A 14,466-nucleotide genomic window follows, 5' to 3' on the forward strand; every position below is an offset into this window, starting at 1 on the left:
CGTGGTCATTCCCTGTGTGGAGGAAGGAACACTGCACCTGTGACTGAGCAGGTGGGCCCCGGGCAATCAGGAGGGGGCGGGAGAATCAGGAATCATGGAAGCAGAGGCTGGAGCCACAGGGTGACCCAAGATCTGCGTTGATTGATGGTTTGCAAGATAAAACGAGGAGCGTGTAGTCTCTGCAGGCTGGCGCAGGCGGCCCACAGGTTGTCCCCGAGAGCCACCCCCCCACCCCAGCAATCCAGCCAGGACCACACCTGGAGGGTGGCCCACGGAGACGGACCTCGGACTTCAATTAACAAGCGCCTCGCTGTTTTAAGCCACCAAGGTCGTCTGTTGCGGCGATCACAGGGGAGTGACACAGGGCACGCCTTGCCACAGCGCTGCAGGAGTCCCCGCAGCAGCATGAGTTCTACGAGCGAACAATATTGAGGCGGCTTCCGGGCCTCTTCCAGCCCCAAGAGCTCAGCGGCTGACCCTGCAAGCCCTGTGTTACTTTGATAAGCAAGAAAATCTAAAATATTACAATTCTGAAAAAAAGTCACAAAGACTTAAAAAAAGCGTTCATCCTCTGCGCCCTGGTCTGGAGCCAAGGGTGCACGGGACTTTCAAAGAGTTTCTTGCTGGTTGGCTGACAGAGCAGCTTCGGAAGCCAGCAGAATTTAGCTCTGTGCTCGCCAGCGGCCCCCTGGGGCCCACACCCTGCTCTCACAAGGAGGGCTCGAGTGGAACCATCACCGCAAGTGGAGGCGAAAGGGAGAATTAAGGTGGCTTGGAGACTTCCTTCCTCCCCCAGACAGGAAATAGACCCAGCACACGGAGAGAAGCAGCCAACCTCACCAATTCAAGCAGCCGCCTTTCCCATTAACCTATCCTGGGGGAAAAAAAAAAGCCCCAAAAGATAAAACCCCATGTGCACAGGGCTGTGGCCAGCTGCTCTGTGGGAGCATGGGAGTGGCAAGGCCTGCACTACGACCACGCCCTTGACCTCAACACCTCACTCAGGAAACCAGATGCAAAGACAGCAGCTCAAACCTGCGCGGTATGGACAACCACGCTGGCGGCTAAGCTGGAGAAAAGCTGCGCAGGGCAGTGGCCGAAAGCGATGATTGTGCCCAGGTCCATGCGGAGGTGCAAGGCCACGGGGAAGCGACGAGGGCACACGTGCATGCAAGGCTGGCAGTGCCCGTGCTGCTCACTCGATCCCAGGGAAATGCAGGGCTGAGGACAAAGGCCAGGGTGCTGGTGGGCAGACGGCTCCACCAAGGAAACATGTGGACAAGACCATATCCCCCGGGGCGAAAGGCAAACAGAGTAGTGGGCCTGGGCCGGGCGGGTGGTCAGGATGACCTCCTAGTGCCCAGGGCACAAGCAGACTCCGGGGCTAAGCCTTCCCGGGAAAGGGGAGAGCACGGGCCCGGGCCCTGAGAGCGCCGAGAACTTCGCAGAAGCAGCAGGCTGAGGAGCAAGAGGGCCGTGGACACCTGAGGCAACGCCGAGGACGTGAAGACGGCCGGGGGCGCCAGGAGAGGACGGGGCCTGGGCTTGGGGTTTCAGGGGAGACGCGGAGCGGTGGCCAGGTCTGGGATATGCTTAGGGCAGGACTTCCGGTCCATGGGCTATGACAGAGGCTGAGGAGGCGTGAAGCTGATGGCTCCCGGGGTTTCGGGCCTGTGTGACCAGGAAGCAGCAGGTGCGGGGGCCAGAGCGGTCTGGACTTCCCCCTCCTGGCGAAGCCCATGGCCACAGAGGGCTTCGAGGCTGCAGGCCAGTTCTGGGGTTGTGCAAGCCTCACCTCAAAGGTTGCCAAAGCCCGGCAGGAGCAGCTCTCACCGGGGGAGTCGGGGTGGGGGGTGGGGTGGGGGGAGAAGTTGCTACCCCCCAGCCTGGAATTGTTCAAGCAGCTTCTAGAGGCTGACTGTCCAGAAGTCCTGCACACCTCGGAGGGCCTGGGCCAAGCTGGGCTTCAGGGGCTGCAGCCCGTGCAGGGCCGGGAGGGGCTCTCGAGGGGGCGCGGCTGGGCTAAGCCTTCACACTCTGCCGGGCAAGGCAGGCACCACGCTGAGCCCCACGGGACAGACAGAGAAGCCGGGGGGCCGTGCAGGCGGTCTCACGCCCCGCGTGCAGGAGCCCTGCACCCCGTAGAGGTGCCAGGGCCAGGCTGAGGGGCTCCAGGGAGGAATCGCTGCCCCTGTGCCTCCAACCCACCCTCCAGTTCCTCAGGGTCCCTCTCCAGGGGAGAGCCGCTGGGGCCCCAGCCCTACCTCCCGCCCCCTGAGCCCCTGCGGTCTCCCTGGAGGATGCCGGGGTTCCCACGGACCTGGTGTTGGAGTTGGCTCTGCCTCCTGCGGCTGTGCGACCCAAGCCAAGTGGCCTGGCCACTCTGGGTGCTGGTTTCTTCACCTGTGAGAGGGAGACGGCCAGGGCCCTACCTCACCTGCTGCTGCCGCGGCGTGCCAGGAGGAGCCGAGGGCACCTGGCCCAGAGCACCACTCAGCTTCCCGGGGCAGGTCCGGGGCCGAGGGGCGCCCTCCCCTGGGCAGCGCTGGGCCGCCCTACAACCAGGGCAACAGGGGCCGGGGGTCCTGCCGGGACCACGCAGCCCTGGGAGGGTGGGGCTGGGGGCTGGGAGAGGGGGCGCGCCGACCCCGGGCCCGGAGCACTTACCCTGCGCCCGCCCGCCCGCGGCCACCGAAGCGACTGCGAGACGGCGCCGCCCGCCCACTCGCCCGCCCCTTCCTCCCGGCTCCTCCCCGCCCGCGTCTCGGCCTGGGCTCCGACTGGGTCTCCTGCGCGGTCCTTGACCTCCTGCGGAGCGCCCCTGTGCCCGGGCCCTCCCGCTGTCCCGCGCTGGACAAAGGTCCCGCTGCGGGAGGGGTCGTGGGAGCCCCAGGGAAGGGGTGGGAGGAGGCGGCCACTTCCTGCTCCGGCCGTCACCCCCGCCAACGCACACACGGGGTGGGGGGCAGGGCCTGGCCCCCAGCCCTGCTGCCTGGCGGGAGGAGAGTACTTACCCCTGCAGAAAGCCGGCCATCCTGGGAGCCTGGAGGTGAAGAAGGGGTGCCCCAAGGGACCCGCCCCCCACTGACCGCTAGAAATCAGTCCTGCTCACCCCTTGTCCTGCACGTGGCCCTCTGTTCCTGCTTTGCTGGGGGTAACAAGTGACCACACACGGAGCAGACCGACTGCGCCATGTCCCTCCTCGCTCCGCCTTCTAACTTCCTCCTATAAGGACCCCTGTGACTGCATGGGATCCCCTGCGGAGCCCGGCCACTCTCCCCACCGCAGGGGCCCTAAGGTGGTCACACCAGCCGCGTCCACTTCAGGCGACAGGCTCACAGCGGGCTCCCTGCGCAGGGGCCTCCTTCTGCCCCCCAGAGGGAGGCGCTTCTCCTCACTCCCCTCCTCGAGGTCTCTGTAGGCCACAGGCTTTCTCAAAGGCCTTTTGGTCGCCTCTCCTGACTCCCTAAGGCGGAGGCGGAGGCGGAGTCGGTCCAGCCTGCAATTCATTTCAAGCTCTCCTCCTCCCTCAGGGTCATGGGGTCCCCTGCACTCAGTCTCCTGCTCGCCTCCTCCTGCCCCGGCTCGGCCTGCCTGGTGCTAGGGTGCACAGGTGTGGCCTCCACAGGTGCCGCTCGGGCACGGCCGGGGGCTTCTTCCTATGAGACAGGAGCAGCCCCTGTTCTCAGAGCTCCCACGGCAGATGGGGAGTGAGAGCCATGATCTCAGGACAGGGTAACCTGTGGCCCCAGAGGGAATGCAGGAGGTCCACAAACCTGGGAGGGAAACACGCTCACCTTTATTCTAGGTAACTCCAGTGGACACCTAGGATTCCATTCAATCGTTGTTGTTTTTGTTTATTTGAAAGGCAGAGTTACAGAGAGACACAGGCTGGGGGCGGTGGGGGGAAGACAGATCTTCCACCCACTGGTTCATTCCCCAAATAACTGTGATGGCCAGGGCTGAGCTGGGCCGAAGCCAGGAGCCAGGAGCTTCTTTCAGGTCTCCTGTGTGGGTACAGGGGCCCTAGCATTTGGACCACCTCCGCTGCTCTCCCAGGTGCATTAGCAGGGAGTTGGATCAGAAGTGGAGCAGCCGGGATATGAACTGGTGCTCATATGGGATGCTGGTGTTTAAGGTGGCAGCTTAACCCAGTATACCACATGCAGGCCCCAATTTTTCATTTATTTATTTAAAAATTTTTTGTGTGCAATTTTCTGTGACATACTATTTCAAAAAGAGATTTATTTTATTTTTTTATTTTATTTATTTTTTTGACAGGCAGAGTGGACAGTGAGAGAGAGAGACAGAGAGAAAGGTCTTCCTTTGCCGTTGGTTCACCCTCCAATGGCCGCCGCGGCCGGCGCGCTGCGGCCGGCGCACCGCGCTGATCCGATGGCAGGAGCCAGGAGCCAGGTGCTTTTCCTGGTCTCCCATGGGGTGCAGGGCCCAAGCACCTGGGCCATCCTCCACTGCACTCCCTGGCCACAGCAGAGAGCTGGCCTGGAAGAGGGGCAACCGGGACAGAATCCTGCGCCCCGACCGGGACTAGAACCTGGTGTGCCGGCGCCGCTAGGCGGAGGATTAGCCTAGTGAGCCACGGCGCCGGCCGAAAGAGATTTATTTTTGAAAAGATTTATTTATTTGAAAGAGTTACACAGAGCCAACTCCACGGCTCACTAGGCTAATCCTCCGCCTGCGGCGCTGGCACCCCGGGTTCTAGTTCCGGTTGGGGCGCCAGATTCTGTCCCAGTTGCCCCTCTTCCAGGCCAGCTCTCTGCTGTGGCCCGGGAGTGCAGTGGAGGATGGCCCAAGTGCTTGGGCCCTGCACCTGTATGGGAGACCAGGAGGAAGCACCTGGCTCCTGGCTTTGGATTGGCTCAGCGCCGGCCACAGCGGCCATCTGGGGGGTGAGCCAATGGAAGGAAGACCTTTCTCTCTGTCTCTCTCTCTCTCACTGTCTAACTCTGCTTGTAAAAAAAAAAAAGAAAGAAAGAAAGAAAGGAAAGAAGGAAGGAAGAAAGAAAGAGTTACACAGAGAGAGGCGAGGCAGAGAGAGAGAAAAAGGTCTTCTATCCCATGGTTCACTCCCCAATTGGCCGCACTGCTGGAGCTGGGTGAATCTGAAGCCAGGAGCTTCTTCTGGGTCTCCCACATGGGTGCAGGGGCCCAAGGACTTGGCCATCTTCTACTGCTTTCCCAGGCCACAGCAGAGAGCTGGATTGGAAGTGGAGCAGCTGGGTCTTGAACCAGAGGCCATATGGTAAGCCGGTGCTTCAGGCCAGGGCATTAACCTGCTATGCCACAGTGCCAGCCCCAACAGGCCCCAAATTTTTAAAAGACACTGGGGCTGGCACTGTGGCATAGCAGGTAAAGTCGCCGCCTGCAGTGCCGGCATCCCATACGGGCACTGGTTCAAGTCTTGGCTGCTTCACTGTCTGCTATGGCCTGGGAAAGTAGTGGAAGATGGCCCAAGTCCTTGGGCCCAGCACCCACATGGAAGACCCAGAGAAGGCTCCTGGCTCCTGGCTTCAGATTGGCGCAGCTCCGGCTGTTGCAGCCAACTGGGGAGTGAACCAGTGGATGGAAGACCTCTGTCTCTCCTCCCTCTCTGTGTAACTCTGACTTTCAAATAAATAAATAAATCTTTAAAAATAAAAAAATAAAACACTTATTTATTTGAAAGAGTTAAGGAGAGGGAGAAGGGAGAGACAGAGATCTTCCATCTGCTGGTTCACTCCCCAAATAGCCACAAAAGTTAAAGCTGGGCCATGCAGAAGCCAGGAGCCAGGAGCTTCATCCGGGTCTCCCATTTGGGTGCGAGGGCACAAGCACTTGGGCCATCTTCCACTGCTTTCCCAGGCACGTTAGCAGGAAGCTGGATTGGAAGTGGAGCAGCTGGGACTTGAAGTGGTGCTCATAGGGAATGCTGGCGTTGCAGGAGGCAGCTTAACCTACTGTGGCATCATTTCCCTTACGAATGTAGTTAACAAACCGCAGGTGCATTAGCAACGCCAATAACTGGTCACCAAAATCAGGGAGGGCAACAGTGCTTGACCTGGTGTTTTTATTTATTTGAAAGGCAGAATGACACAGAGACTGGGGAAGGAGGGAGGATGTTTTTCTATCTGCTGGTTCACTCCCCAAATGGCCACAACAGGTGGGGCTGGGCCAGGCTGAAGCCAAGAGCCTAGAACTCCGTCCTGGTCTCCCACACAGCTGCAGGGGCCCAAGCACTTGGGTCATCCTCCAGTGCTTTCCCCGGTGCCTTAGCAGGGAGCTGGATCAGAAGCAGAGCTGCCGGGACTCGAACCCGGGGACTCCAATGTAAGTGGCAGCTTAACCCACTGTGCCGTAGTGCCCACCCCTGTTCATCACAATGTAAAAAACATTTAAAACTGCGTCTCCGGGTGGCTGATGTCCTCTGAGTTTTTAGGAACCCTTGGTAACAATGCACTGAAAAGCAATGCTGGGAGGCGCGGTGGCGCCAACAGCCGTCAGAGGCCTGGGCTACGGAAGGGTCCAGAACATCTTCAGAGGGAGGGCTTGCTCTGGTTGGGCAAGGCCAACACTGCTCTCTCACACAAGGGAGCCCTTGCCCACCCTCCCCTTCCCCAGCAGGGAGCGCAGGGAGCAGGGGCAGCTGTCAGGCGTGGCCCCCGGGCTGTCTGGGTGTCTGCCTTTGGATGTTCGGGGAGCATTCCAAGGACAGTCTAATCCTGCTCCTGTGCCATCAGGGGCGGGGCTGGCTCTGGCCTTGGCCTCTGCTGGTTCGGGTTCCCCCAGGGCAGCGTTTCCAGCAGCTGCAGTTGACCACTTCCCTCCCGACAGCACAAACCAGAAGAGGATGAGTTGCAACTTCTGTCTGGTCCGGGGCCCCTTTCCCAGCAGGCATGATGGGTCGCCTGCAGTGACATCCATGTGACCATGTCTGCAAGGGCTTGGCCACCTCTGCGTGAGGATGTAACCATGTGAGAAGGGCGGGACTGGGGGTGGACTTGTGGCACAGAGGGCTAAACCTCATCGTGCAACAGCAGTAACCCAGATCAGATGACCAGTTTGAGTCCCGGCTGCTCTGTTTGCCATCCAGCTCCATGCTAGTGCGCCTGGGAAAGCAGCAGACGTGGCCCAAGTGCTTGGACCCCTGGCACCCACGTTGGGAGACTCAGGTGGAGTCCCTGGATCCCGGCTTCATCTTGGCCAAGTCTCAGTCTCTCCTTTTCTAGGTCACTCGTCCTTTCAAATAAATAAAAAGTCAATTAAAAAAAAAAAGCCTGGGACTGGTGCTGTAGCACAGTGGGCTAAGCCTTCACCTGTGGCACTGGCATCCCATATGGGCACTGGTTCAAATCCCAGCTGCTCCACTTCTGATCCAGCTCCCTGCTGTGGCCTGGGAAGGCAGTGGAAGATGGCTCAAGTCCTTGGACCACTGCACCTGCATGGGAGACCTGGAAGAAGCTCTTGGCTGCTGGCTTTGAATCAGCACAGCTCTGACCATTTTGGTCATTTGGGGAGAGACCAGTGGGTAGAAGACCTTTCTCTGTCTCTCCCTTGCTGTCTGTAACTATCTCAAATAAATAAGCAAAAATATTTTTTTAAAAAATGCCCGACTGGCCGGCGCCATGGCTCACTAGGCTAATCCTCCGCCTGCAGCGCCGGCACACCGCCGGTTTCTAGTCCCGATTGGGGCGCCAGATTCTGTCCCGGTTGCTCCTCTTCCAGGCCAGCTCTCTGCTGTGGCCCGGGAGTGCAGTGGAGGATGGCCCAAGTGCTTGTCAAGCAGGTTTGCTGCTTGGGGTGTCCTCAGTGAATGGGGGAATGGGAAACCAGTTCTGGGGCAACCCCGTTCCAGAGTGTAGACGGAGGGCTGCAGTGGAGCAGGTGAGTAGAGGCTGCAGGGAGGTGGAGAGAACTAAGGGCATGTGGGGTCCTGGGAGCCGGGCGTGGGGAGACAGAGGAAAGGGACAGCAGCCAGAGGGCAGCAGTGCCCACACCTGAGCCCCCTGAGGCCCAGCCGTGCCTGGAGTGCTTGCTGCAGCCCAGCACTGTCAGTCAGCATTTCACGGCTAGGACTGAGGCTCCGAAGAGTGCCCACAAGGCTGTGCGGCTGGGAGAGGCAGAGGGCAGAGGCAGAGCCGCCAGCCGAGCCCCCATTCAGGACTCTCAGTTGCAGCGGGTGAGACCTGGCGCCGGGCAGACGAGGGCGGGAGACACCGAGAGCTTTCTCACTCACTCCGGTGAGCGGCCCCTCCCCTACAGGATTAAGCGACACCTTATTCCACCTGCTGGTTACTCCCAGAAACTGCTCCACACACAACGTGGCTTCAACGCCCTCCTGGCTGGAGGAGCTGCCGCAGTCAGCTGGCGCCTGGCCCAGGGGCAGAAACAGACCTAGGAGGTCCCCAGCTCCTCTGCCCCCGGGGAGACGATCCTGCCCACTGTCCGTGGCCCGCTGCTCCGGCCGTGAAGCCAAGGGCAGGCTGCGGGGCTCCGGTGGGTCCGCCCCGCTGCGCGTCTCCCTGTTCTGCACAAGCCTGGAGGACATGTGCTGTCTCGGGGGTGGGACGTGCCTGGGGCCCAAGGCTGGCGCTGTCAGCCAGTGCCTCGCCCTGGGCAACTGCCTCCCTGCCTGGACGTTGGGTTAGCTGCTCTCACTGCCCACTTCACTTCCTCCCTTCCCCTGCGGGGAACCCACTCACCGCGCTGGGTGGGGCCCTGGGGGAACTGTTCACCAAGGCGTCCCCTCCTTCCTGCTGAGAGGCGGGCACGGGACTCAGCAGGTCCTGGCTGGGGTGTGCACCACCCCCGGGGCTGAGCCTGGGTCCTCTCACCCTGCAGTAGGCGCTGTCCCGTGGCCTGAGCCAACATGCAAGGAGCCCAGAGACCAAGGCGAGGCACCCCTGGGCTCGCCCAGCTCAGTGTGCAGCAGGAGAAGGAGGCGCACGGTGCAAGGCAAGGCAAGGAAGCGCCGCTCCTTCCGGGGGAGGGCCTGGGACAGACGCGGGGCGCAGGGCAAGGCTGAGTGACCGCCCACGGCGATGGCTGAGGGCGCCATGCCTCAGGCCGTGCGCGGCCCCTCCTGATCACAGATGCCAGCCTGTCTCCAACCGTGGGGAGCACAGGGGAGTGCCAAGTGTCTGTGCAAGCAGGTGTCCACACTCACACGGCCCCTGGGACTCCTGGTTCACGGGACGACGGGAAGTGTGGCCTTGATCGGGGAATTTGGGGCATCAGCGACAAATGTGACACATGAACCTGCAGGGAGGGGCCCCTTGGGCAGCTGCTGGGAAGAGGAAAACATAGCCCAGGGAGAGGCGTCACTGGTCCATGTCAGCAGCCATGAAGTGGCAGGACTTGAACTCAGGCTGTTGGAGCTGAGCATGGGTACAGAGAGGGGAGCTGCGAGAGGCGGCTTCCTGGAGGAGGTGGTGTTTAAGCTGAGCGCCCTGCGTTAGGGGAAGGGGGCAGGGTGTCCTGAGAGCCACGCTCCAGAAAATGAGCGTCTTTCAAAGCAGACTCTGGGCTCAGAGCAGCATGTCACAGGTCTCAGGTCGGGCTTGGCTGTTTTCAACACCAGGGATCTCACTGCTGCGCGGCGGCTCACGGGACCAGGGTGTGGCCTTAAGGAGCGTGGTGGCGACCATCCCTGCTTGGCTTCTGTCCCCTGGCCCCTCTGCGGGAGGACGGCAGAGCTGCGGGTGGGCGGCCGGCCCCCGGCTCTGCCCAGAGCTACCCCCGGGGTGGGTTAGGTGAGCAAGGCGACTATGTCCCTCTGGAGGGCAGTGGTGCTTCTGTCACTACTGGATGTGGCGACGTCCGGCCTGTTCTCACCACATGGGGGCGCCAGGGAGTATCTGTGTTTCTACAACAGTAGGCCCAGAGCAGGTCTCACTAAGTCTGGGTGTGGACCACCAACCCCTGCGTTGTTTTCATATTGAATCGGGATGAAAAGGTACATTTCTCGGTGCTGACTTCCAAATCAGAATCTGCGACGGGTGGGGCTCATTTTGGTCCCACACTCTGGCAGGGTCCTCAGGGCACCCAGTTTGAGAACCAGTGGCTGAACCCCGGGGCCAGGGATGCGACCCTAAGTAGCTGCCACCAACTCGGCTGCGGGAACCAGGCCTCACTGGGCTGTAACGGCCGCGCCCAGCCCTCCCGACACCGGTGCCACTGGGCTACGGAAATGCTCTGTGTGCGTGCGGCCGCCTCCTCACGTTCAGGAAAGCGGTGGCGCCCGGAGTGGCTGACACTAACGCTGCCTGCCTCCTGCACCTCTCCTCCCGGCATCCACACATCCCCACCAGCAGGATCGAGGCAGTGCTTCCTGACTCTCCGTCCCGGCTTCTTTCCCCCTGCTGCCGGACGAGAATCCTCACGATGGGCTCCTTGCTTGGAGCCACCTGGCCGCTGTGGCCCTGCCGGCCCCTGGGACAGACTCCCTGCCTGCTCCCCCTCTCCCATCCCTGGCACCTGGCCACTCCTGGCAGCACTCCAGGAGGGTGGGGCCCGGCCTTCCAGGGGGGCCTGGCAGGGAGAGGCCGCCGGGACCCACAGAGCACTGGTGCACCTGCCAGCGCTGCAGCCGTTCCGTGGGCCAGGCTCACCCACCTCACTGTACCAAACGCACTGCTTGCCGTCAGCAACGCCGGTCTGTGCCTGTTTCCTCGCTCATCACTACGGCGCGGATCAGGGCCCCTGCCTCAGACCTGGGAGGACCAGGCAAGCAAATGCTGGGGCGGGCTCGGCATCCGGGAAATGAGCCCGGCTTTGCCCCCAATGGCACGCGGCACAGGCCCTTCTCTTGGCCTGGGAAGCACAGTTCCCGGAGCCACTCCTGCTCGTGCTGGCCAGCACGACTCCTCGAGGAGACTGTGGGGCCGAGTGTCCTGAACGCGCCTGGCGCCGTGACCTATCAGTAACAGAAAGCAGTTCTAATTGGCCTGAGTAGCGGAGGAGATTTGCCACTTTGCCGATGGTGTCCAGTGGAAACACGGGCTTGGGTGTGGCCTGACCAGGGCTTGGGCCTCCTCTTTGATTTCTGGGCCCTGCGATTTTTCTCTCCAGACTAGCTGAAGGCTGCAGGTCCAGGCTTCACTGGGGCAGTCCCCGCCCCAGAGGCGGAAGGCGGCCCCTCCCCACCCGGCAGTGCATGGCTCTGGGCGTCTTTGGATTAGGGCGACTTGGCTAGCCCGGTCAGGGAACACCTGCCTGGACAGTCTCTGTGTGGACAGCAGAGGGTTCTCTGAAGCCGACTTTGGCCTTACACACCCAGGACAGGATGGCGTGCGAGTCAGGTGGCCCCGTCTATGCAGTGGGGAGGGTTCAGGGGGCCCTGAGTTGGGAAGGGATGTCCTGAGCCGGGGCACATCCGGAGTCAGCCGGTGACAGCTCACATAGAGCGGGACCCCTCCAGCACCCCCACATTCCAGGGCCGTCCTCAGCCCAGATCACCTGTTGGGGAGGGCTCCTCGTTTCCCGTCCATTGCAGTTTCACTCTGAGCCCAAGAAGGGTGGAGAGTCTGACCCGGAATCTCCAACATGCCTGGAAGGCTGGGGCTGACGGGCCCGGGACGCCCAGTGCACACACGTCTGTGATGGATGCAAACAGCAGACCTGGGAGAACACACGACTGTCGCGCTGGGACGCCCGGGCGTGCAGACGGCCCCTTCCCTACCTGGGCCTGCTCTATGTGGCTCAGTCTGCCTTCTGGGAGCGCGGTTGTGACAGCGGGACATGGAGTGGGTGGGGGGTGCAGGCAAGTGGGCTGCTCTCCCTTGCCGCTGTAAGAGGCAGGCAGTGGGCAAACTAAGATGTCAAACCATTCCAAAATGCACACGCCCTGCCTGGGAGCCTACCCTGCAGGTGCAGTGACAGGAAAAGGCCAGGCAGCTGCCTCGATGGGGCGCCTCCTGCGAGAGCAGGGGCCATGACCTCCCTGATGGCCACGGACAGACAAGTGGCTGTGTGGGCCCCGTGATGGCCTCCCCTGGAGGACAAAGGGCCAGGAGAAAGGCAAGAGGGACACAGACTCTGGTACAGGAGGGGCTCCAGGATGAATGGCCGGAGGCAGGCGTGGCTGGTGTGCCCCGCGCCCTGGGAACACGCACGCGCCCACTGAAGACACGTGCAGGACAGTGCTGGGGCGAGTGGGCCGAGCACCCACATCCCACGTTCCAGTGCCTGGGGTGCAGCCCCACATCTGTCTTCCACCCAGCTTCCTGCCTAAGCGCCTGGGAGGCAGCAGACGACGGTTCAAGTGCTTGGGTCCCGGCCACTCAGGTGAGAGGCCGGATGGAGCTCCTGGCTCCTTGCTGTTGGCAGTCGTTTTGAGTGAACCAGCAGATGGAAGAGCTCTGGGCCACTCTGCCTTTCAAGTAAATAAATATTTTAAAAAAGAGGAAATTGCAATGGACCAAAAGATCTCAGATACACTTACACCCAGAACCCCACAAGGGCACTCAAACAGAGCAAAATAAAACCCAGCCTCCACTCACCGTCCTCTGGGAATCAGCGCTCTCTTGAAAACTGGTAAGCAAGGGCGAGGTAAGCGTCTCTCCCAACTCCCCCTGCACACGAGGGGGCTCCAAGCGTTCATGGAAAATGTGCATTATGAGAAAAACATGCACGGATTTCAACTTGCTTTGGCAGAAAAATAAACTCTTTTGGCCGGCGCCACGGCTCACTAGGCTAATCCTCCGCCTGCGGCGCCGGCACACCGGGTTCTAGTCCCGGTCGGGGCGCCGGATTCTGTCCCAGTTGTTCCTCTTCCAGGCCAGCTCTCTGCTGTGGCCTGGGAGTGCAGTGGAGGACGGCCCAAGTGCTTGGGCCCTGCACCCACATGGGAGACCAGGAGAAGCACCTGGCTCCTGCCTTTGGATCAGCGCGGCGCGCCAGCTGCAGTGCGCCGGCCGCGGCAGCCATTGGAGGGTGAACCAACGGCAAAAGAAGACCTTTCTCTCTGTCTCTCTCTCTCTCTCACTGTCCACTCTGCCTGTCAAATAAATAAATAAATAAATAAACTCTTTTATTTAGAGATCTATTCATTTTTTTTACTTGAAAGAGTGAAAGAGGGAGGGGAAAATCTTCCATCTGCTGGTTCACTCCCCGATTGGCTGCAGTGGCTGGGGCTGGGCCAAACTGAAGCCAGGAGCCATCTGGTTCTCCCATGTGGGTGCAGGGACCCAAGAACCAGGAACACCTCCCACCGCTTTCCCAGGTGCACTAGCAGCGAGCTGGATCGGAGGTGGAGCAGCCGGGACTTGAACTGGCACTCATATGGGACGCTGGCGTCACAGGCAGTGGCTTATACCTGCTACGCCACAGCGCCGGCCCCTGAACTTCTAATTCCCTACAAGCCTTGTGAAGTTGTACCTCACATGCTGATCGTCTAGAACTTCTCTGTCTAGAACTTTCTTAGATGCCGAGGACTAGGATAAGGGCCTGGGTATTCGGCCACCCCTCACGTACCAATGGGATCAGCGGCTCTGAGGGCAAATGCCAGGCGGCCAGCGCACTGGAGACCCCTGGAGTTGGACCACCACCCGCAAAAGGCCGTCTCCTCCCCCGGGAACGGCCGCTGACCCCACCTTCAGGCTCGACTCCCAGCTTGCAGAGGGCGATGCAGCATCCGGATGTGCCGGCCGCCAGAAGCAGGCCTCTTCTGGAAGGAGCGAGAACCGCTGAGTCGCCGCAGTCAGCTCCCAGGCTCGGGCCTTGTGGGCCTCGTCCGGACTAGAGTCACCGCGGTCAGCTCTCAGGCTCGGGCCTCGTGGGCCTCGTCCGGACTAGTTCTGGAAACTTCCATGGAAGTGCCTATGAACTTGGGACACTGAGAAGGTAATGTATTCACTTTTAAGTCACCAGTGAGTGGGTTAAGCCGCTGCCTGTGACAATAACAGCCGGCCATATGGGCGCAGTTCAAGTCCTGGCTGCTCCACTTTCTATCCAGGCCCCTGCTAATGGCCTGGGAAAAGCAGCAGAGGATGTCCCAAGTGCTTGGACCCCTGCCACTCACATGGGAGACCCAGAAGCAGCTCCTGGCTCCTGGCCTTGGCCGGGCTCAACCCTGGCCATTGCGACCATCTGGGGAGTACACCAGCAGGTGGAAGATCTCTCTCTCCCCCTCTCTCTGTATCTCTGCCTTCTGAAATAAATTAAAAACAAAAAAGTCACCTGTAGAGCAGTGGGCACCTGGCTACTGGTGAGCAATTGTACCTGGGGGCTTAGGGCGTCTTTCACTGTACAAACTTCCAACCTCCAAAGTGATCTTGTAGAACCACAGGCGTGAACACCTCTATGTTAAAGACACACACATTTATTTACTTATTGGAAAGGCAGAGAGAGAGAGAGAGAGGGAGAGAGAGAGAGAGGGAGAGAGAGAGGATCTCCCACTTGTACCTCACTTCTCCAGTGCCTGCATCAGCCAGGTCTGGGCCAGAAGCCAGGAACCCAGTCTTCGTCTCC

At 60.6% G+C, this 14,466-nt stretch overlaps 1 protein-coding gene across 6 annotated transcripts in view; it reads right to left on the reverse strand.

The window, feature by feature from the left end:
• HVCN1 (hydrogen voltage gated channel 1) overlaps positions 1-2,702 on the reverse strand; it is a 32,358-nt gene extending 29,656 nt beyond the window's left edge. For 3 of the 6 annotated variants that reach the window (XM_017349524.4, XM_008272227.5, XM_089323123.1), the window contains exons 1-2: positions 2,668-2,702; positions 2,321-2,403 (exon numbers count right to left, since the gene is read on the reverse strand). The gene's annotated coding sequence lies outside the window, so the exon portion shown is untranslated. The remainder of the gene's footprint in view (positions 1-2,320; positions 2,404-2,667) is intronic. The other 3 variants (XM_008272231.5, XM_008272226.5, XM_089323124.1) reach the window with 1 other exon arrangement.
• Between the last annotated feature and the right edge of the window lie 11,764 nt (positions 2,703-14,466).

Source organism: Oryctolagus cuniculus, chromosome 21, assembly GCF_051225735.1.
Source record: "Oryctolagus cuniculus isolate XC-2025 breed Fujian yellow rabbit chromosome 21, ASM5122573v1, whole genome shotgun sequence".
NCBI classification, from domain to species: domain Eukaryota; kingdom Metazoa; phylum Chordata; class Mammalia; order Lagomorpha; family Leporidae; genus Oryctolagus; species Oryctolagus cuniculus.